Below are 21849 nucleotides of genomic sequence, written 5' to 3'. Positions count from 1 at the left end.
AACTTGAACAAGTTCTGCCACACTCTGATCTAAACTTGCACCTTTCTTGTAAGCAGATATGTTCTTGTAACTCAAAGAGAAAACATATATCTATCAATTGGAACTCTTGCCCATTTTCTTTCCTCAAAGAGGCACCTCCAAACCTCTAAAGCCAATCCACTTTATTTCAATGCAAGCCACTCTGCAGTTCTACATGACCACTTTTGCTTAGGCTTTGGTTTCTTTTAAGTTTTTCAAGTAGTCAAAGGTTTGTACCTGGCTTGTAATGACCAAAACAAATGTCTACGCATGACTAGTGCCAATGAAAATACTGTGAGCCAGAAAATGCAAATGCACAGCATCCAAGTGAAGATCCCTGGCCCTGCAGAGACTCAAATTCAAAATTCTAAGTACACATTTCTATGGAATCAACTCAATGTGAATGTATATTACTTTTGTACCCATGGTAAATTCCACAAAAACCATTAACTCAGTCATCCTAAGTCATAGACTGTCTATACTTTGGAGATAAAAATCCACTGGCAAACATTTTTTCATCAGTACTGGACATTGAACTCAGGGCTTCATGCAGGCCAGGCAAGCATTCAACACTGAGCTACATCCTAACTCTTTAGCACTTTTTTAATTTGAACCAAGACACAAACTGGTCCTGTTAATCAAAAACGTGTTATATGGCACAAGGATTTTGCATATGTGCTACTAGACCCAACTCATTTTGAAACTTTTTATGGTACACAAGCTAACATCTGTTGAGGAAACAGTGAAAAGTACAAAAGAAGCTTTGACTTCATAGGTTTATCAGAGCACTGCAAGATCCCTAGGCCAGGCATGGGCAGTGGCTGTGATTTCATCAGAGCTCATATCCTGGGGCAGTACTAAGATCATCAGTTCTCAACTTTTCCTAAACAACACAATAAGTGGGAAGCTATTTAAAATATTCCTATCAATGCACAACCTCCAATTACTTTAATCAATTGTGGGACACAGGTTTCCTGACAGTAATTTTACAAACACCCAATGACTATAATGTGTAGCCAGGATCAACCACTGCTTTCAACTAATAATTACAAATTTCCAAGAGTGTGAAGGCCCAAGATGCATCAAACTGCTTTTCATATTGTCCACAGTTGTTTTAATCCACTTGGGAATTCATGAAATACCTAGTACCCTACTCGTAAAATACTCTGCTGTATATCCCAAATGGTATTTCTGCAGTTCAGACTGCAACTAGTATATAACTACAATTTAGGAGGCCATGCCCATCCTTAGTTTTTTCAAGTGTCTCGATTTCTGCACAGTGTCACTCTGAATGCAAATACTACATCATATGATATTTCATTATGAGTTAAATTTTGAGATAAGTCAAAATGCTATTTAGTAAAAATTGCAGTATTTTCCAAAGAAGTTTTGTTAGTGCTCTATTGCTGTGAGGAGACACTATGACTAAGGCAATTCTTACTACAGAAAGCACTTAACTGGGGGCTTGCTTACAGTTTCAGAGGATTGGTCCGGTATCATCATGGCAGGAAGCATGGTGGCACACAAACAGGTATAGTGCTGGAGTTGTAGCTAAGAGCTACACCGGATCTACAGGTGGAGGGGTGGTGAGAAAAATGAGGGGGAGACGGACTTTTGAAATTCCCAAAGACACATTTCCTCTAACAAGGCCATCTAATCCCTCTAGTCCTTCTAAACAGTTACAAACAGGCTATGGGGACCATTCTTATTCAAACCACCACAGAAGTGAAAAGGCAGAAGTACTGGCCATTTTCAGAAAGCTCCTAACTTACCTTCACATCTTCTGCATAAAGTCTAGCTAAAGAGTATTTCCTCCAATAAGCAGAGATATAAATCCAGGCTGTTATACCTGCAACAACTGATTTGGCTGCACAGACTTGCTGTTAAGGAACTGAAAGAATGAGGTACATACATTATGGGAAGACTGGTTAAATTGGGTAGCAAGAAGTCATGGTGCGATAGTCACTGTAACATATCTCAAGATCAAAGACAAGATCAATTCTAAACTCTGCTTAATAAGAGAGGGAAAGTTCAGGAAAGGGCTCACTCTGCCTTAGGAGTGGCTTCTCTCTCCAGTGCAAGGGGCTCACAAGGTTCTCAGCACAAGTAGCCACAGGCATCTGGGCTCCATACCTTGAGCTGAAATGCATGCAAGGCATTGGAATCACCCTCCTGTGCTCAGACTGATAAGAAACTGCATGGGCACACAGGTACAGGGACAATTGGCAAACACAGATACCTTTTGCCATTTCAGGCAGCTACTTGGGCCTAGTGATGTAAAGTCCCTGAAGCTTTTTTTTTCCTTTTTTCTTTGTTTGTTTTTGTTTTGTTTTGTTTTTGTTGTTGTTATTTTGTTTTAAGATAGGGGCCTCACTACTAAAGATGGATGGACTGAACCTATCTTTCCTTCTCCATATTTGTGATCGTTGGTACATGTAGAGCCCAGGTATTGGTATGTTTTTCTTGGCTGCCTAAAAGACCATGGTAGAAAACCAGTGGACAAATAAAACCAGAAACAGTTCCATCTGTGGGTTAATATAGCCATGGCCTGAAAACTGACAAAACCAGCATGACCTTCAAGATAACTAAAACCCTTTCTCTTACACAGAAACATGAAGGGAGTACACTTGTGAGGGAGAGAAAGTCTTACAGACAGACACCTGGAGTTCAAATCCCAGCTTCACCATCAATTAGCTATGCAGCACTGGCTCAGGTGTGGATAATTTCAGCTCCAGTTTTCACATGTGTAAAACAGACTCATTATGTTTTACCAAGGCTTTATCAGGATGTAAATAAGAAGGAAAGGCTAGGAAAGCAGGTATTCAAAACTGACAGCTGTGTCAACCACAAACAAGTTGCTAATGGTGAAGAGAAGCATGTCTTAGCTCACTATCCCATGCACAAGAAATAAGCAATACATTGTTTCTCAACATAGCTCAGGCTATAAACAAGCTTCACATTTTCTAAGGCCAGAAGGAAAAATAGCTGAAGGCAAACTATAGAAAACTCTCTGCTTTTGTGCTCCACACTATAGCCAGCCATGCCAAACTCTGAAGCACACGGAAGACATGAATCTGAACAAAGAGAAAAGCCTGGGAGGCTCCGCCACCTCACCTCAGGGAAGAATGGAATGCTTAGCCAAGAATCTATCCAAACCCCAGAACAAACAGATGACTGTGGTCTCGGGGGTACAGTGGCCTTCGGTTCAAAGTCCTGCTTCAACACCTCAGGAAAGTTAACTCCCCTGCAAGCTTCAACTTATTGTATACTAGGCAGCAACAGTGCTACTTTCTCCAGAGTTCCCATTAGAAATTGAACATGGAGTGTGGGTAAAGCACACAGCGTAGGTGAATGCAGAGTGATTCTGAATTTACTTCCATTGCCATGCCTGTGTTTTGGTCTCTACTCTCCTCTTCATGAGTCAAATATTCTCAAACTCACAGAGCAAAACTTTAGTTGACCCAATCAAAGACACTGGAAAGGCACCTATTGAAAGGGAGTTTCCTTCTTAAATAGTTAGAATTAATTTCCTTTTTCCCAAAATTTGACAGAGAAGGGAACAGTAAGCTGCTAATGGAGGTATGGGTAGTTTAATTTTACTAATGTGATCATTAACTGCTATATTAACATTCCCTGATTGTAAACTACAAACCTACTTTAAAAAAAAAAAAAAGAGGGAGAAGAATGAGAGTACTGTAGGTTTATATCCTGCTCTTTCACGTGAGAAACTATAACATCCTTCTCAATCTTAGGGTTGCAATCAGATGACCAGGACCCAGAGAATACTAAGAGGAGGTACAGACAGAATACTGAGTAGCAAAGAAAACATTAAATGAGATGGAAGTTTATATAGAAAATCATTGTCAAAAACTCTGTAAGTGATGCCACAGATGAGCTAGCTATAGCTAGTTAGCAAGTAACTGTCACTGATTTACAGAAGAAAAGCTAGATGTATATAGCTGTTAAAACCAACATGTTAACAGAAGCTTTTATAAAATGATTATTATAGTTCAAATAGAGACACAGGACTATGAAAAAGGAGCATGAATATCAATGACTTCTTCAACACCAGTACATATCTAAATATGGATCCCTTCAAGGAAGCTTGAGAGCCCCTGCTTTCCCTCCCCACCCCCCTTGCATGGAAGAGTGGGAGGTGCATCTGCCCTGCTAGCTCTATTGAGTAGGCCCTTCATTTTACTGCCTGGGACAGCAGCTGATGTGTGTTCCATGCAGTGAGGCAGACCATGAATGTGCATCCAGATGGCACAGACAGCAAAAACAAGCTGACAGCATCTACACATGACTTCTTTGGAGAAATCCCTGTGGCTGTGAGCCCTAGGCACTCTCTGTCTCATGGACCATGGCAGAGTGCCTGGCCTGAGCAAAGTCTTCCCAAGAAAGCAAGTGAAAGACACCTAGAACATGCCTTCTGTGAAAGGACATCAGATGAGCCAGGACAAAGAAAGAGGACATAGCAAAGAACCAGTTAACTAAAGGAAGATGGACATGGAAGGAACAAGACTGGCTTTTATTTTTTTGGAAAGCCCAGGAAAACGCCTAGAGGACTAATCCACCCAGCTAACACAGAACTACTGAATCCATTTACTCTCCTTCCCCTAGTATTGGCAGGAGTCTCAGTCAGTGGTAGGCAGTCTGAACAAGCAGACAAAGAAAAAACAAAACAAGACCGAATAGCTATTTTGTAAGAACAAGGTAAACTAGAGATGTTAGAGTTAACTCACTCCATCCTCAGAAAAAAGCCACCCTGAGAAATTTCCTGCGTGTCACAAGGCTGATACAGCTCCAGCCAAGGAACCATAAAAAATTCCAAGGAGCACCCAAACTGTGCCCACCCCAGTCAAAATGACCCCATCTGGGTGGTCAGGCCATGACTAATTTTGGTAAATAATATCTTCTCATCACAACTGTCCTGGTGGGCAACATTAGTAACAATTTTGAAATTCCCCTAGCCCCCATGTCAGTGAATCCAAAGGTCACCTACTCTTACCCAAACCTGAACAGCCAAGGCACATACTACCCAGCCTGTGGTTTTTTTCCTTTAAAAACACCTCACAGTTGAGGTCAGGCACCCTTTTCCTGAAGCTGCTGTGCCAGTTTGCTGGACAGGCTTGTAAGTTAACATTAAATCTTATGTGTTTGCATCAGTGAGTCGGCTCCTTGGTGGTCTTTTTGGGGGTCTCACAAACTTGACATAACATATATTATACCACCATTTTTCATGGCTGGGTCGTTAGAAGGCATGGATAAGGGAGCGTATTGCTCCCACTAAGTGCAATTTTAAAGAGGCACTGGGATGGTGGGTTGTACTTGACATATGCTCAACATATACAACATCACCAATGACAGACAAAAATAGTACGGTGAGGAGCCAAAGAAACATAGACAGATGTGCCCACAAGGTGTCATCGCTGCACTGTAATCAAGCCTGCTAGCCAAAGCATGGGAAGAAAGCACAGTAGGACTGTAACTAGGACTGAGAGCTGCATTAGTCAAAGGACTAATGTGAAGGTATGAAAAAACAGTGATCACGTGATGGATAATCTTGATTGTCAACTTGATGAGATTTAGAACAACCATGGAAGCAACTCACTGGGCACGCCTGTGAGGAACTATCTAGACTACATTAACTGAAACAGAAAGACTTACCTTGAATATGAGTGGCACCATGCTGTGGATTTGTGGTCCCAGAGTGAAAGATAGTAGAAACCTGGTTAAGTAAAAGCACTCATAGCTCTCTGCTTCCTCACTGAAAATACAAGGTGATCAACAACATCCTGCTCCTGGCATGTACCTTCCCCACATAGACCAGGTGGTGGTTTGAATAGAAATGGCCTCCACACCTCGGAACTCTATGGAGCCTCTTGTAGTAGATCAGTACTTATCCCTAGCATAGGAATGGACTTTGGGAGCCCATTCCACATAGAGGGATACTCCCTCAGCCTAGACACATGGGGGAGGGCCTAGGCCCTATCCCAAAGGATATGACAGACCCGGAAGATGCCCCCCCATGGAAGGCCTCACTCTCCCTGGGGAGCAGAAATGGTATGGGATAGGTAGGGTGTTAGTGGGGGGCAGGGGAGAAGAGGAGGGAGAGGGAACTGGGATTGACATGTAATTAAAAAATGGAGAAAAAAAAAAAAGAAATGGCCTCCACAGACTCAAGTGTTTGAATGCCCATAGGGAGTGGCACTATTAGGAGGTGTGGCCTTGTTGGAGAAGATGTGGCATCCTTGGAAGAAGTGTATCATTGTGGAGATGGTATTTGAGGCCTCATGTATGCTCAAGCCACACCATGGATGACAGTTCACTTACTATTGCCTTCGGATCATGATGTAGAACTTCACAGCTCCTTCTCCATGTCGGCCTATATTCGGCCAAGCTTCTTTCCATGATGATAATGGACTAAACATCTGAACTGTGAGTTTGCGCCAATGAAATGTTTGCCTTTATAAGAGTTGTTGTGGTCATGGTGTCTCTTCACAGCAATAGAAACCCTAAGACAGAGTGCTTCCCTGAAACATCCTTCCTAAAGGTGCTTTTATCAAGCATTCTGCCACAGCAACAAGACAGGTAACTAACATAATGCAGAATCTTAGCTCAGTGTGGAGAGAAGGGAAGCTAAGAGGAGGATTCAGCACAATGCACAATGGGAAGGTAAATAGACCCAGAGTTCTAAAAGAGTGGTGGGAGCACAGTCTGGTGAAATGCCAGGGCACAGGAAAGAAGATGTTCAAAATGGAGATTTCTAAGAAAATCTGCTCAATAAAACATGTTTGGCTTAAGATCCCAGCCATACCTCTTATTGTCAGGGACACCAAACACAGCTCCATAAACATAAACACAAAGATAGCAACTGATGCTGTATGAGCCAAGAGTAGTCAGTTTCCTTAGTACACAGGGAGCTGAGGAGAATTCAACCAAGAATGTAGAGAAAGCAGAGAGAGCTGAACTACTGAGACAGTATCACATACATTTCACATGACCTAAATACAAGAATTCTGCTGAATGAAATGAATCCAAAAACATGGGATACAAGTAAATCATGATATTATCACATTAGTGAGATCTTGCACTGAATTACTGGCCAATTATCAAAGATCTGTGAAAGCCTATGCAAATAACTACTTAATTCAATGGAAAGTATAGTCAAGTAACTTATTTACTTTAACATGTATATCCTAATAAAATATTGTCCAGCACATAAACAAAATTGGAGCTGCAGTTTATTGGTTGCTTATATTACCAAGGATGGAAGCCAAAGGTGGCCTGATCCCTGAAATTAGCACAGAATGAGAGAATATGTTTCTGTCACATTAGTGAAGGGCTAAGAGGAAGCTCTGATGCCAAGGAAGAGACAGAAATATGATGGTTTGAAAGAAAATGGCCCACAAAGGGAGTGGCACTATTAGGAGGTGTAGTCTTGTTGGATAAAGTGTGTCACTGTGGAGGAGGGCTTTGAGGTCTCATATATGCTCAAGATACTGCCCAGTGCCTCTGTTGACTCCTGTTGCCTGCAAGATGTCGGACTCTCAGCTATTTCTCGAAGCACCATGTCTGCCAGCACACCACTACGATGATAATGGACTGAAACTCTGAAACTTTAAGCCACCATCTCAATTAAATGTTTTCCTTTGTAAGAGTTGCCATGGTCATGTTGTCTGTTCACAGCAACAGAAACCCTAACTAAGACAAGAACTACCAGGCTAGTGTGGCTGAGCTGCTCATCCTTGATTAGAAAGTCACCAAGGGACTCTCAAGCTATTCTAGTCTAGTCTAAAAGTAAGTTTTAACTATAAAATAGATCTGCTTTTCTTAAGACCAGATATGTAATTTCAATAAACAGTAATGTAATTCAACTACATGAAACATTAATGATCACAACACTATGGAACCCACATGTTTAACAAAAAGGGGATGACATACATGTGTTAGAAACTGTGACACGAGCCGGGCATTGGCACACACCTTTAATCCCAGCACTCGGGAGGTAGAGGCAGATGGTTCTCTATGAGTTCGAGGCCAGCCTGGTCTCCAGAGTGAGTGCCAGGATAGGCTCCAAAGCTACACAGAGAAACACTGTCTTGAAAAACCAAAAAAAAAAAAGAAAGAAAAAGAAAGACAGAAAAAAGAAAAAGAAACTGTAACACGTGACACGGGACACACAAAAATTCATGAGTCCTTCTTGCTGCATTCAGGAAATGAGAAAAGTAGTGGAACTTTTCCACAGGTTCCACACAGGCTAGAAACCACTATGACAACTGACTTAACTGGTAAGGTCAGGAATCTTTTAAAACTCGTATCAGTCTACCTAAAGTTGCAGGGCCTAAACATGGCTGGAGGGTGGGATGGGAGGAGACTGATACCAAAGTGGTTAAAATAAATAAATAAATAAATAAATAAATAAATAAATAAATAAAAGGCTGGGAGGGATCCTCACCAAAATCCAAACCAGAGCTCCATTCTCGTCCATTACTGAAGTGCAGGGGCGATCACTCTTGTAGTCAGTCACTTTCACACACATTCACACCAATGCTAATTTTTCAAACACAGAACCAAAGAGAACACAGAATGGCCAACCTAAGACAACAAAGGGAGTGGAAATGAATGCTCACCCAGGGTAGAAGGATGCTAATGAAAAAAATAAGCAGTAAGTGTAAATTATTTCTTAGGTTTTCTAGGTAGCTTTTGGACTCCAACCAAATAAATCATGTGTGACATGGCAACATGTAGAAAATGCAAGCATTTCAGAATCAGTCTTCAGTTCAAATATCAAATATAACCTCAACTTGCTACTATATACAGGTCCTAAGTTTCAGTGTAGGTATCTGGTTTTATTTTTGCCATCTTATTCATTCACCTAGTATGAGAGAAAGTACCTGTCAGACCACTTTGGCAATGCCTGGTAAGCAGCTAATGCTTGGGAAGAAAGAGAACCCTAAGAATTGTCTGTGAGTGTCAGGAGAATTTCTACATGAGGCTTCAGACAATATTATCAGAATTACACTGACATGTAATTATCTTGCCTTCGTATGGAGGAGGGGAGGGACCCTGAGTTGGGCACCCTGAGTCAACCCAGGAAAGACCGCAGTAGGCCCATTCCAAACGCCTGGCTGCAATGCTGCAAGGAAAAAGCCCTGAGAAGTCTATAAATGCCTGCTGCCAGTGCTGTGGAAATGTTTGGTCACTCTCTAGTATTTCTTTTTTTGTTGTTGTTTTTTTGGTTGTTTTTTTGTTTTTTGTTTTTGTTTTTGGTTTTGGTTTTGGTTTTGGTTTTTTGAGACAGGGTTTCTCTGTGTAGCTTTGGAGCCTATCCTGGCACTCACTCTGGAGACCAGGCTGGCCTCAAACTCACAGAGATCTGCCTGCCTCTGCCTCCCGAGTGCTGGGATTAAGGGAATGCGCCACCAACACCTGGCACACTCTCTAGTATTTCTGTAACTGTCTTCATGACCATGCCAACTCTTATACAGGAAAACATTTAATTGGGGCTGGCTCACAGTTCAGAGGTTTAGTCCACTATGTGTAGACAGACTTGGTGCGGGAGAAGGAGCTAGAGTTCTACATCTTGATCCACAGGCAACAAGAAGAAACTGATACACACTAGAACTGCCTTGAGCTTATAAGATCTCAAAGGCACCTGCATAGGTACCTCCAAACAAAGCCACACCTACCAATAGTGCCAAACCCTGAGCCTATGTAGCCATTTTCATTCACATTACCACAGTAACAATTGAAAATCTGTCTCATAAAATTCCCAATAATAAGATTGTGCTTAGACATAACGACACAGCCAAAATTCCTGTATTAAGTGATGGAAGTAGAACACCCACCCCCACAAATTGATGATAACACATAAAAAAAATCCAGCCCTAAAGCAAAGAATCCATCCCTCTTACAGAACCAGCCTCCCACTGACCACAAAACACAGCAATCTGGAAATATGAAATATTACAAGCCATCAAATAACCATATTTTGAAAGTTTTTGGATAAGAACTTTCAAGGATGCAGCCAGTCTTTGGATAATAAAAGACAAGAGAAGCCAATTTGGACACCAATTTTTAGTTCTTGCAAATTCTCTTTACCAAAAAAATAAATTATGGTTTTGCCTTATGAGAGTGGAGACATGATTTCAGACCTTCAGATAAAAACTTGCAGAATAACAGTCTATAACTTTTTAACAGTCATTCTAGTATCAAACTGTATAACCATGTCTGTGTCTCTAAGACAGTTGAGGTACATGCCACTGTCCCAACCTAATTATTAATGCACTCACTTTCATGGATCTCAAGTGTCTTCAGTAAGGAAATGAATAATGTCATCACCCAAATGCTAAGCGAATCATCTAAAACAAAATGAAAAGTCTGCACAGCTGTGAAATACAAAATAAAATTCTAACCCAGTTTTCTTCCTTAATAGGACATTTACAGTGTTTATCACAAAATCACACAACTAGCCCTAGATATGGTAAAACTAATACCTATCTAAAATGATAGCACACTGAAACTAAAGAATGTATCTTGGCATCTCAATTGTGAGTAAGCTACAGTATTCATGAGACTTCTTTTTCAAAAGCAAACACGATTCAAGATGCAGGTCTAACAGCGTATCCAACAGAGTGATCTACTAGAGGTTTGTTTCCATGTTTCCAGCATTATCCACAAAAATAAGAAGCAATTTTATATACCAGAGACTCTTCATTCCAAATTACTAAAATTGTGCCAATAAAGCAAGTTTTAAGATAACACAAAATTTAATAATGAATCACCAAAATAAAAAGTACTTAAAATATGCAACACTCTTCTTAAAGAACATGATGCTTACCCCATCAATACACTCAGAGACAATAAAGTGAACAAACTCTATAACATGAAGCACCACATGATGCCTAAAATTATCAGAAAGACAAGAGATGCAGTATCTAAAAACCTGAAGCTTCTTTTCTTTCATTCAGTCATTCACCAAATGTCTAATGAGCATCTACAAGGTGATATGATTACAGTGGTAAAGGAAACAGACACGGTCCTTTCCTCGTGGAATTCGCATACTGATGTAAGAAATCAATATTAAGCTAACATAAGAATGGATAGATTCAAAGTGGAGTTGCTTGTGTCCATCCTACATCCTAACAACAACAGATGGATGGATGGATGGATGGATGGATGGATGGATGGATGGATGGATGGACGGACGGACGGACGGACGGACGGACGGACGGACGGACAGACAGACAGACAGACAGACAGACAGACAGACAGACAGACAGAGCTGGGAGGTTTTTAAGGACAGGATTTGGGCCCATATACCTCATAACAAGAACTATCTACCACAAGACACTCAGGACCACAACCCTATACAACAATGGGTATGAAAGGATTCGTATACAATAACCATCTGCTCAGCCTTGGGCTGTTGTCAACCACATCATTGATTCTCAAATACCTTTGTAATTAACCTTCTGGCCTATATATTGTTTTAAAACATCTATAAAATTTTCATTTACCCACAAAATTCTTTGTATAAGTAAAGTCATCTATGCTGCAATCAAAGTCACCTGCATCCCACTTAATATGTTCCTAGCATCCAAGGCACAAATATTTGACACTGCAAAGATTATTACTTATTAACAATAATTATAATTATTCTTCAACAAGTCTCTGTGACAGCAATAACCAATCATTGTGCAGACAAATCATTTTAGACTGTAGAGTTAAGGGAAAGAATGAGGTATTAGAAGAAGTACTGAAACCATAGGGTGTGATTTAAATGACAACCAGGGCACAGTCCACTCAAGACATGACATTTAATGTAAGTGATCCTGAATCAAGTGAAAAGTGTGGGAGAAGAATGATTATTACAGAGAGAGGCTTTTGTATACAAACATTCTTAAGTGAAAAGGAGCTTAGTCTATGTGTATACATAACAGATTTCTGTAAAACAACAAATGCATGAAAATATCCTAAACTTCCTAAGTAGCAAAGACAACCTCAAAATATGTAGCAATAAATTATAAACCAAAACTTAGCATAGCTGAAGCAAAACCAGTCATTTTTTTATTTTAGGCACAGTATGGTTTGTGAGTAAAACGTCCCCCACAGGCTCATGTGTTGTGACAGCTGTTCCCAGCTAGTGGCACTGTTTAGGGGCACTGGCACTGTTTAGGGGTACTGGGGATGTACGGGCAAGTTGGAAGAAGTAGGTGATTTGAGGAAGTGTTGAATTACCATGAAAGCCTAAGACCATTCTTTTCTAGGACCTAGGCAACGGTCAGGAGGAAGGACAACTAAATTCTGTTCAAATTTATAACCAACTAAGTATCTGTCGAATTCATAGCCAACTAACAGCATGTCGAGTTGATGGGGGAAGTACTTCTGTGTATGTTTATCTTATTGATTGTTAAATAAAATACTGTTTGGCCAATGAGACAGCAAGTTAGACAGGACTAGGAGTCAAAGAGGATTCTGGGAAATGTAGTAGAGAAGTGGTGATCCAGGCAGGGAGTGACATAGCAAGGAGACTCATATTTAAGCGAAGGAGAAACAGGAAGGGTCCCTTTTCCCCTCCGCTCCTGTTCCAGCCGCACAATGTGATCCACCGGCAAGGAGGAACACCGATAAGGCATCCGATAAGATAAGTCTTATAAAATATATAGGTTTATGATAATTAAGACTGAGCTAACAGATGAGAATCCTCGTCATTGGCCAAGCAGCTTTGAACCTAATACAAGTTTTTCTGTGTATTCATTTGGGCCCTAACTCAGGCGGGCGGCTGGCGTAAAGCTCACACATGGCAGTGAGGCTCAGGCGGCTTTTGGTGGAAAGATTTATCGTAACATTGCGTTTACCAGATAATTTTCACAGGTGAGTCACTTAAGAGTTTAGATTGATTAGCTCATTCAACCACTGATGCTCACTGATCAAATACTATGTGAAAAGCTAGATTCGAAGTGTTGGGGAAATGATATTCAAAGACAGTTCCCATTCTCATATCTTTCATTCTAACAGCCAAGAACAATACTAATCAGATAACCACATAAAGAAGCATGCAACTCTGGCAAGACTACTCTAGTGAAGTTTGTTGCTTTACGCAATCAACAACCCCCCTTGGCTTCACTACCTGCATTTAGATTTGTGTGTAGCCTACACCAACATGCCCATGCCCAACTTTCACACTTACCCACTGAGAGGAGCAATGCCCACTTGGCCTCTAAAAGTTAGGCAGGTGACTCAAACTAAATAATCATAACCCTGTCCTGAAAGTGTATTGCCTCAAAGACGGATGAACATCCATGTCAATGACGAAAAAGGATGAAAAGACTAGACTGGTGGGCACCCCTTCTCCAGATCTATTCCTCTTCTCAGATTCTAGAAACAAGCACCCAAAAATTGTGGGTTGTAAAAGTCAAGATAGGTTGCAAACCTAAGTATTAAGTAGACATTGGAGAAGACTTGTTAGGAAAAAGAACAAAACCAGGCCTGTGACAACACCACACAAACCAACCAACAGTAAGGCTCCATCTGGATTCTGAACCCTCATGTCATGAAGTAAACAAAACCACTGCAAAGGTTGGATGTGCTTGATTTGGCCATCTGTGGCAACTTCAGCCCCTCTCAGCTGAAAAGCACTTCCCAAGCCTGAGGTACATTGAAGAGGAAGACCTGCACCAATTAAAGAGAGTAGGTTCACTTAGGTCTCTTAACTAAGATAAGGAGGAGGAGCTTGCCAGGTAGTTGGATTACCCCTGGCACAGGTCTAGATCACAGAAGAGAGAAGTTCAAAGGAATTTTTTTTTTAAATTACATATTAAAGTAAAATGGATGAAGCAGGCTGGAGAATCGTCCAGGGACAACAGGACATTGCAGGCTATGCTGAGAGTTCAGACTACATCCTGAAAGTCCTCCAGTGTTTCAGAGGGAGACAGGGTCATAGAAATGGCTGTCTATAGTGTAATGAAAATAATTCATATTTATCTAAAGAACATACCATGGACTAACCCTGTAACAAGCAGTTTCTGTTCAAACAGCTGTCAGGGGCACAGAAAAAGATAATGATAAACACTACAATTGAGTACTTGAGAATACTTCTCAGCAAGGTTCAGAGCAGACGGGCATCAAAACTCAGCTTGGATAGGTCTAGTGGCCCCCAGGTAGGTTTATAAATGATGAATCAAAAACTGTTTATTTGGGAGTCTTTAAAAAGTTGGGACTTCCCAACCTGGGGGTGGAGGTCTGTAATCTCAGACAACCCGGAGATTGAGACAAGATGATCATACATCCAAGAGCTTCCTGGGCTACAGAGTTATTTCCAGGACAGCTGGGACAACTTAGAGACACCTGGTCTCAAAACAAAAGACATAAAATATAAATAGATACAATTATTTCTGTGTATTTATATAAGTACAAAATATTTTTTAAAACCCTGAGGATAAAACCCAATCTATGCACTTTGAAGGGTGCTACACAAGGCTCTGAGTTCATTACTCAGAATTCACACATACAAACATCAATGAGGGACTTGTCCTGGTTGGTTTTGTGGTCAACTTAACAGAAGCTACAGTCATCTGAGGGCATCGTGAGAAAATGCCTCCATAAAACTGGCCTGTAGACAAGTCTGCCTAGCGTTTTTTTGATTAATATGTGGTGAGGAAGGGCCCACCTCCCTCATTGATGATTGATGCCACCCTTGACAGGTTGGACAAGTGATGGGGGAAGTACTTCTGTGTATGTTTATCTTATTGATTGTTAAATAAAGTTCTTTTTGGCCAATGAAACAGCAAGTTAGACAGGACTAGGAGTCAAAGAGGATTAGGAAATGTAGTAGAGAAGTGGTGATCCAGGCCTGAAGTGACATTGCAAGGAGACTCATATTTAGCAAGGAGAAACAGGAAGTGGCCCCCTTTCCCCTTCGCCTCCTCCAGCGGCGGGACGTGAGCCACTGGCAAGGAGGGACGCCAATAAGGCGTCTGATAAGATAAGTCTTATAAAATATTTAAATTTATGATATTTAAGACTGAGCTAACAGATGAGAATCCTAGTCATTGGCCAAGCGGCATTTGAACCTAATACAAGTCTCTCTGTATTAATTTGGGCCCTAACTTGGGTGGGCAGCTGGCATAAAGCACACAGGTGGCGGTCGGGCTCGGCAGCTTTTGGAGGAAAGATTTATCCTAACAGACAAGCATGTATAAAACAGCAGGCTGTGCAAGCCAGGAGGAGCAAGCCAGTAAGCAGCAATCTTCCATAGCCTCTGCATCAGTCCCTGCCTTCAGTCTTGTGTCTATAAATTGTGAACTGAAATAGAACCTTTCCTCCCCAAGCTGCTATTGGTCCTAGTCTTCATCACAGCAATGGAAGCCTCACTCAGACAAAACTAAGAGGCTCTTCAAATCCAACTCTATAAAGTAAAGTCACCACCATACTAACGGCATTTGTAAAGGACTTAAAGCGAATGCTCAGGTTTATAATGCCTGCGGGATCAGAAATATATAGTTATACTTGTCATAGTTTGAATCTGTAATGTCCCCCAAAGATGCATGTGCTGAAAGAATTTGTCCTCAGGAGACACAACTGGGGAATGATTGAAGCACAAAGAGGAACCTAGTGGAAGGTTTTAGGACACTGGGATATCGCTCCAAAAAGAATCATAGGATACCAGTCCTCTCCTTCCTCTTTTTTATATTCCACCTTGTGCTTACTGTGCTGGCTAATTTTATGTCAAATAGACACAACCTAGAGTCAGGGCATTTACTTAATTAGTGATTGATGGGCGAGAGACCAGCCCACTGTGGGTGGTGCCATCCCTGAGTGGTGTAGGCTGGTGCCATCCCTGAGTAGGCTGAGCAGCCCAGTAAGCAGCACCCTCCATGGCCTCTGCATCGGCTCCTGCCTCCAGGTTCCTACTCGGTTTGACTTCCTGCCTTGGTTTCCTTCAATGAAGGAATTCAGAAGTGATTCAGAAGCATAAACTCCCTTTCTTCCCCAAGTTGCTTTAGCCAAAGTGTTTCATCACAGCAATAGTAACTCTAAGACACTCATGAGACAGCAGGGTAACCTGGACAGGTTAGATGGAGTTAACTCCAGTTTAAGAAAAAGCCACCTTGAGAAATTCCCTGCCTGGCACAAGACTGACTCAGCCCCAGTCAAGGTGCCATAAACAGTTCCAAGGAGCACCCAAACTGTGCCCACCCGGGTGGCCAGGCAATGACTAATTTTGGTAAAGAACATCTTGCCACAACTGTCCTTGTGGGCAACTGTTAGCAACAATTTTGAAATTCCCCTAGACGCCACATCAATGAATCCAAAGGTCACTTACTCTTACCCAATCCTGAACAGCCAAGGCATGTACCACCCTGCTTGCAGTTTTTTCCTTTATAAACCCCTTGCAATTGAGGCCAGGCACCCTTTTCCTACAGCTGCTGCATCAGTTTTCTGGACAGGGTTCCTGCTGAGGCTTGTAGCTTAACAATAAGCCTTGTGTGTTTGCATTGGTGAGTCGGCTTCTTGGTGGTCTTTTTGGGGTCTCACGAACTTGGCATAACAACTCACACTATAATATGCCTCCATAGACTTAAAGCAGTCATTCAGTCATGACTAAAATCTCCAAAAGAACAATGCAAACTAAAACTTCCCTCTTTATAATATGATTGCTCTGTGTACTGTTTCATAACAGAAAGCTGACACAGAAAATCCATGTCTCAAAAACTTTAAGAAGACAAAGTGCTACATGCTAACCTTTCTCTATATAGCACTACTTCTTAACTTATTTTCTTCCAAGAATTATTATGAAGATAATTTTCCCAATAAAGTTATCTAATGGAGGATATCCTTGGGTATATATGTTTCTCTTATTGGTTGAGGAATAAAACACTGATTAGCCAGTAGCCAGGCAGGAAGTATAGGCAGGGCTAGGAGACAAGGATTCTAAGGAGAGGAGACAGAGAGACACCATGTAGAGGCAGAAGGAGTAACATGCCGGGGCATTACCGGGTAAGCCAAGAGCATGTGGGAATACTTAGATTAATAGAAATGGGTTAATAATTAAGAAAGAAATAGCTAGTAAAAAGCCCTAGCCATCGGCCAGTTTATAAATTAATATGTCTTTGTGTGTTTGTTTGGGGCTATTCAGTTGTGGGACCCAGGAGGAACAGAAACCTCCATCTTCAGTTATCCTCATTAACTAATGCTAACTCGGTAGTACTGTCTGCCAATATTACTGTAATACATTTCACAAAAGGCAGACGGGCTCTTATTACTCTTAAACATTATTAGTTAATTCAAGCTAACAAGTACACACATATAACAAGTTTACCAAGCTAAATTGTTTCCATTGTGCTCAGTAAATGTTTTGGTTAATAAGTTATGAAATATTAAATCACACAGAAATATTCACTGTGATAGCAAAGACATTATGAATACTATATATAGACTCTCTGGTCAACCAGTCTCCAGTACAATTTCAACACCACATTATCCTACTGAGAAATCAGCTATTATAATTTCACAGACCTACAGGCTAAAGGTGTAGCTCAGTGGTAGAGTACTTGCCTTGAAAACCCAGATTCCTGGGTTTGATTCACAGTAGTAGTAAATAATGCAGAGAACTAACTGTCAAGTACATTAAGACTCTGAGCTACTATTTCTCCATTGACTGACAAAGACCAACAGAGTCAGCATGAGAAATCTCAAAGGATTTCTGAAAACAACCAACTGATAAGCATGAATAGGAAGTGACAACCTTATTCAAAAGAGCCAATCCTAACTTCAAATTTATCTTTAGACAAATTACTAAAATAGGATGCTGATCAACTGCCTACCAAAGCTCAAATAAGAGAAAATAAACCAAATAATAACTATTATTTTTATCACAGTTTTACTAATGCATCATTCTAAAATACAAGAAACATGACTGTAATAGTTATCCTTCATACATATTAATAAAAAGATGACAGTACTCTGTAACAGAGCATTAACACTGTCAAAGAATCTCCATGTTGATGGTGACTATGGGCAAGGAAATATGGTTTCCTTCCAAAAGGAGAAATTAATTGGTAAAAAATAAGAATCCTGCACAACTGACTGACAATTTCATTATGGCTGCCAGGGAAGCTAATCACCAAAGAAGATTGGACAGATTGGACACATTTCCTTAATTTTTTTTGAAAAGATGCTCTACAGAAATGTGTTACACACACACACACACACACACACACACAGAGAGAGAGAGAGAGAGAGAGAGAGAGAGAGAGAGAGAGAGAGACTTAAGAAGGCAACAAACCTATTCTATTTGAAATGTAAATATATCATAAAAGACCAAAAAAGCATACAAATCAACACTTCAGAGTATCAATACTTACAAGATTTCTGTTACAGAGGAGTTAGCTTACCAAGTATAAGATCCAACTAAATTGAATTTTAAATATAAAATTTTAAATAAATTTTAAAATTTACCATTATCAAAAAAAATTTAATCAGAGCCACAAGATGACTAAGTAGGTAAAATAGCCTGCTGCCCGATCTGGCGAACTAGGATCAAACCTTGGGACCTACAAGGTAGGAGAGAGCCAGCTTTCTAAATGTTGTCTTCTAATCTTTTGTGCACACCATGGCACACAAGACCACACAATAAATGCAAGAAATTTTTCTTTTAAAAGAAGAAATAATTCAATTTCAAATTCCTTAAGCTGGCACAAGAAGACCATCCACATGATGTAAGGTAGCAAACAGTATAGCTGGACAGAAAACATCCCCATTGACTGGCCATTACAGCCCATTTCCAACTGCCTGATCCTGGCTAAATCATCTACTCTCCCAGATTCCCTTTCCTCCGAGGCAGAAGCTGTCCCTCAGCTCATGGACGAATTGGCTGAGATCACATGAGGGTTCAGATCATCTAGTGTCTTCCCACCTGATCTCCTTCCCACAGCTCTGCAAAGAATCAAGTCCCCATGAATATCTAAGCTAGAGTTAGATGCTCTCTAGCCTCATGAAGGTCTAGGGGACGGCTTCCTCCTCTAAGAAGGAACCACCAGACCCTGCACATCCAGATCCTCTGCCCTCAAGGCCCAGCTGAAATCTGACTCTTCCCCAGCCACCCAAACATTACCTCCACCTTAAAAAGGCCCTAATTCTCAGGGTTCACTGTTTTTTCCACCCTAGCAATATCTAGTGCCAGGAATGCAGTCCTAGTTGTAGTACATGCATCAAGGATGGGCATGACCCAACATCACATAACCAGCACTTCCTTGGCAACCCTTTGTGCTTTATAACCCCTATCACAATCACACACAAATGCATTCAAACCATAAATCCCCAGAAACATGATCTGCAGCTCTAAGTCACTACAAGAAGCAGGCTAGTCAGCTTCCTGCTAAGTATATAGATCAAGAAGGAAGGTTGAAGAGCTTCTGGAGTACAGAATTTGAAGTCTCGGACTATGAAGGGCTCTAACAGTCCCAGGCATGGCAAACAGCAATGGTGGGTCTTCTCTTCCATGGCCCTTGCTAACCCATTAGATTACATTCCTAAAGCAAGTCACTAAGGGTCATTCCCTTATCTGGCTACTTCCTTATGCCTGACTCATCTCTGGGGCTGAACACCAAGATCCAACTATCAAAATTCATCAAGGTCCAACAATCAAATCCATTATTTGGCTACATTAACATCAGGATTTAGAACTCACAGACTCCCCCTGTTCTCCTTAAAAAAAAAAAAAAAAAAAAAAAAAAAAAAAAAAAAAAAAAAAAAAAAAACCACCTACTGCTGTTTTTGCCAGATCCAGAGGCAGCCATCCCCACCCCCTCATCTCCACACTCCTGGTCCCCTCCATGATAATAAAATCTCCTTTGTGCTGAGAATATGGTGTCTGGGTGTGTTCTGTGCTAACTCTGTGGCTCCTTCAGGAAAGAGTAAGTTGCCAGTACCTTGTTAATGAATTGCACTACACTAGTTCAACTGGTACTTTCTGGTACATGGGGGAAGAATCAACTAGTGCAAAAAAAAAAGAGATTATAACTAAAATAAAGCTGGTACAGGGCTAATCACTTGTGTAGTCTGACAGAGGAACCCTACTTCTCACCTTCAGCTATTCCAAATCACAGAAGGCTATAGACATTAAACTGTGTCCACCCTGTTTCCATGCCTTAATCAGGAACTACAATATCAAACTTTCTACACTCATCTTCATGTTCCAACTGTCTCCTATGATGCCATCCTCCCTCAGGTCAGGGTCTTAGTTGACCAGGGTGTGGTGGTGCACACCTCTAATTCTAGCAGTGACAAGGGGATCTTCACATGTTTTGAGGACAGCCGTGTTGTACCTAGTGAGGTCCAAGCCACCAAGACTACATAGTAAGACGCTGTGGGGAAAGAAAACACCAAAACCAAACAACTGAAGAAAATGGATCACAAAGATCTAGCTACACTTCAGTGTTAGAAAAAAGCACAGCTGCAATTTGTAGCAGGCTTTCTTGTAGGCCACCAACCAGCTCCCAAATCATGACGCAGAGACTTATTATTAGTTAAGAATGCTCCGGTTATCATATGCTTGTCCCACTAGCTCTTACAACTTAAGTTAACCTGTTTTTCTTCATCTACATTTTGCCTAAGGGTTTTTTACCAAGCTTTCTGTCCTACTCTGTGCCTGGCTGGTGGTTACCTAGCTATCCCCACCACCACCACCACCCCACATCTCCTTCATTTTCTCTTCTCCCTCTCTGGAGCCTAGATTCCTCCTCCTACTTCTTTTCTCTGCCTGCCAGCCCCACCAGCCCATCATACCACAGACAACACACTGGGACCTCAAAGGAAAGAAAGGCTGTCCTTTAAAACCTGCAATGACACTTCATCAGGAGGAATAGCTTAAAGAGACGCACATCATGGATGGAATGGGGAGGCCTAGAGAAGCGCCTTCTCAGAAATCCTGGATGAAGAAAAACTGGATGGTTTTTCTGTCCTCTCATGTGATTTAGTCTGGGACAGCCTAAGTGATGAGAAGCATGGAGGAGGCAGGTGCTGAGTAGAACCATAAGTTAGGGGCTGTCAAGCCAGAAAACAGCATGGATCTTTAACTCGCTGTCTCAGAGAGCTAGGGGTGGAGGTCACATGTTTTCTTTAAGATTATATCTTGAGTGCTTCTAGAGACCAGTATCTTAAAGGAGCAGGCCCATGATCTAATAATTCCCTATAAGGTGATTCTATAATATGAAACATTCTTTATATATCATTGTTATATTTCATTGTAAAGACAGTAAATGATTTTACATTGTTTACAGTAAGAGAAAATTCTCAAAAGGCAAGAAATATTTACTAGCAAGAATTATGGTATTCATAACTAAGTATTAAAGAAAATGTTTATATTTTGAGAGCTAAATGGAAGTAGATAGGTACCCATTTGATTATGGTTGTTATCTAATAAAATGCTCTAAATTAGAATGACAGAACACATGAGTGTTTGTCGCAGCCTTTGGGCCAATTCTTCCTACAATCTCAGTAGAGTTGGTGCTTTTAAAAGGTCACTTCTGAAGTGAAAATGAGCAAAAACAAAGATTTAGTTTGGGAAAGTGCTTTTATTTTTATTTATCTATTTATTTATTTATTTATTTATTTATTTTATTGGTTTTTCGAAACAGCGTTTCCCTGTGTATCTTTGGAGCCTCTCCTGGAACTAGCTCTTGTAAACCAGGCTGATCTCAAACTCACAGAGATCTGCCTGCCTCTGCCTCCCAAGTGTTGGGAATAAAGATGTGCACCACCTCCGCCTGGCAAGTGTTATTTTTTTTTAAATTGGTCCTTCAAGGCAATGAGAGCCAACAA

General features: G+C 40.9%; 1 protein-coding gene across 10 annotated transcripts in view; it reads right to left on the bottom strand.

The window, feature by feature from the left end:
* The window catches only part of Fars2 (phenylalanyl-tRNA synthetase 2, mitochondrial), a 426758-nt gene that overhangs the window by 402662 nt on the left and 2247 nt on the right, over positions 1-21849 (bottom strand). For 2 of the 10 annotated variants that reach the window (XM_035442917.1, XM_035442919.1), the window contains exon 2: positions 1492-1587. The exons of the other annotated variants lie outside the window; for them this stretch is intronic. The gene's annotated coding sequence lies outside the window, so the exon portion shown is untranslated. The remainder of the gene's footprint in view (positions 1-1491; positions 1588-21849) is intronic. 10 annotated transcript variants of the gene reach the window in all.

The sequence above is a fragment of the Cricetulus griseus genome, chromosome 3, assembly GCF_003668045.3.
Source record: "Cricetulus griseus strain 17A/GY chromosome 3, alternate assembly CriGri-PICRH-1.0, whole genome shotgun sequence".
NCBI classification, from domain to species: Eukaryota; Metazoa; Chordata; class Mammalia; order Rodentia; family Cricetidae; genus Cricetulus; species Cricetulus griseus.
This window is presented reverse-complemented; position numbering and strand designations above follow the sequence as displayed.